Genomic DNA, 2,927 nt, shown 5'->3' with positions numbered 1-2,927 from the left:
TAAAATGGTATTTATTTAGAGTTTGATCATGCCCTTCACAGGCTTAAATCTGCTACTCGCATTCAGCTATGATATAGGACTTTTCATGACAATGAGACACTCTGCTCCTGGCAGCACCAATCTACTTCAAGAGGAAGATGGGCATTGAAGAGGATTCTTATGGAGTTTGATAGCCATTTGGGCAAGAAACTGCTCTTGCCTGGACTACTTCATAAACTGGACACAGAGAACCCGCACAGAGAGGACTACTGAACTTGCCTAAAGGTGAGATGATCTTTCGGGGTTCCTGATACATGAAAGAGTCTGCAAGACATTCTTCAGGACAAGCAGATAGTGACTGCCTTTGAAATTTCCTGCTTTGTGGAAATGTCTGCTGGAAACTATGGGCCTGTAGGCCGAAGATGGATGCCCCAACGGTATAGAGGAACTTTGGGTGACTGTCCAGGCAGCGAGATGTCTCTGTCATTTCTAGAGCTTTGGATGTTAAGTTAAAGCCTTCTTTTTTTTTTTTTTTTTGTTTGTTTAAACAGAAAAAGGGGGGTGTCATATCAATCTGTTGATTTCATTGGCTGAGCAATAAAAGAAACTGCTTGGCTGGCCCTGATAGGTTAGAACATAGATGGGAGGAGTAAACAGAATAGAATTCTGGGCAGAAGAGGAAGTGAGGTCAGACTCTGCGCTGCTTCCAGAGGGACCGGACAGCCGCCATGCTCTGCTCTCCCAGGCAGCTGCAACCCACGATGGACTTAGGCTAGAATCTTCCCAGTAAGCGCACCTTGGGGTGCTTACACAAATCATTAGAAATGGGCTAGTCCAGGTGCGAGAATTAGCCTGTAAGGGCTAGAGTTCATGGGCCAAGCAGTTAAATGAATACAGTTTGTGTGTTGTTATTTCGGGCATGAGCTAGCCAAGCGGCCGGGGTGTTGGGGACGCAGCCCCGCCGCTCTTATTTCAACACAGCTACTTTGGAAATGTAACTCTTTAGCAGGGCACACTGGTCACATAGCATGCTGGCCCTACTTCTTGCTTCACTCCTTGTTTGTTTTATGATTTATTTCATTACTTTATTGGCATATATTCACTTGCATAGCATGGACGCTTCCATGTATATGTGTGATATATTTTGACCATGATTTGTCATTACTTCAGAGCATTATTGAGTATTATTCATATGCCGTATAATTGACCTGTTTAGAGTGTGTGATTCAGTCGTGTTTAGCGTGTTCACAGAGCTGGTCGCCGTAACCAGAGGTCAATTTCAGAATGCTTTTATCACCTTAGAATGAAGCCCTATATCCACTAGTGGTGTCTTCATCTTGCCCTACAGGTGACTTCATGCCATCAGAATCATACAACATGTGGTGTTTTGTGACTGGCCTCTTTCACTGAGAATATCATTTTCAAGATTAGTCCATGATGTAGCATATATTGGTACTTATTTTGTATGGCTGTGTATTTTATTATTTGTGTAGCTGATGGACATTTAGGTAATTTCTAGTTTTGATCATTATGAATAATGCTACTTAAAATTTCATGTAAAACTTTTGTGTGGGTTTATGTTTTCACTTCTGCTTGGGTCTATAGTAGGAGTGGAATTTTGAGGTCATGTGGTTACTTTGGTTTCAGCTTTTTGAGGAATTGCCACATTTTTTTCTCAAAGTACTTGCAACGGCTTTAAATCTACACCAACCATGAGTAAAGGTTTCCTTTACCTCATATTCTTGGTAATACATTCATTTCCTGTTTGTTTAGGGTTTTGTCCTATTTTTAAAAATATACTGTCCATATGTATAAGTAGTTTATCGTGGTGGATTTGATTTGCTTTTCAATTACAGCTTTTTGAGTATTTTTTTAAAATTTTCTTTGAAGGAATACTTTTTGCTTTCTTGATAGTACCCCTTGAAGCATTCTAAAATGCTTCTTGAAGTGTTCTAAATCCTAAAGTATTTATATATTTCTTTTGTTCTGTGTATATTTTTGGAGCCATATCTAAGAATTAGTTTTCAACCAAAGGTCACGAAATTGCTCCTAAATTTTTTCCTAAAGAGTTTCATAATTTGGACTTCTATATTGTGGTCTGTGATGTATTTGGAGTTGATTTTGTTATATAGTGTGGGAAGGGGTTCTGTCTTCATTCTTCTACTAATACATTGGTGCTACTTGTTGAATTATTTTTCTGTCCTTGAAAAATAAATATTTTAAGGTGAATTTTAAAATAATTTAAAATCTATGCAGTGAAACAATTTGTGTAAATTTGGCACCTGTTTTTAAAAACTCAACAATAAATGTAAAAGGTAACTTATGGATTACTTAGTGTTAGTCTGTTATTTTGTATGTATAATTTGCAGCAACACCATGTGTCCTTTTCTGTTTTAAAATTGAGATATGTGACTTTTCTCAGTTAAGGATTGACCAGACTAATTCTGTACAATATTTACCAAACTTGTACTTCTGATATAATAAAATGTTGGTAGATTCCTTAAGGATTCTGGTATGTGTCACTTCATCTAAGTCAGAATGAATTTGCCATTCTTTTATTCTTTCTTCCAATCTAGATACCTTGTAATTCACTTTCTTGCCTAATTGTCCTAGCTACAGGGAAGGCATTCTGTCTTTTATTGTTTTTTTTTGTAATATAATTTTTTTATTGAAAAAAAAATTTCCGCCTCCTCCCCGCCTCCCATTTCCCTCCCTGTCTCCCTTTTCCCTCCCCCTCCTCCCACTTTTCTCTCCTTCCCCCCACTCCTCTCCCCCTCCCTCTCCAGTCTGAAGAGCAGTCAGGGTTCCCTGCCCTGTGGAAAATCCAAAGTCCTCCCCCCTCCATCCTGGTCTAGGAAGGTGAACATCCAAACTGGCTAGGCTCCCACAAAGCCAGAACATGAAGTAGGATCAAAACCCAGTGCCATTGTCCTTGGCTTCTCGGCAGC

This window comes from Alexandromys fortis, unplaced genomic scaffold (genome assembly GCF_014885135.2).
Source record: "Alexandromys fortis isolate MF-2015 unplaced genomic scaffold, M_Fortis_MF-2015_v1.1 scaffold_1, whole genome shotgun sequence".
Lineage (NCBI taxonomy): Eukaryota > Metazoa > Chordata > Mammalia > Rodentia > Cricetidae > Alexandromys > Alexandromys fortis.
Note: the sequence above shows the minus strand (reverse complement) of the source record.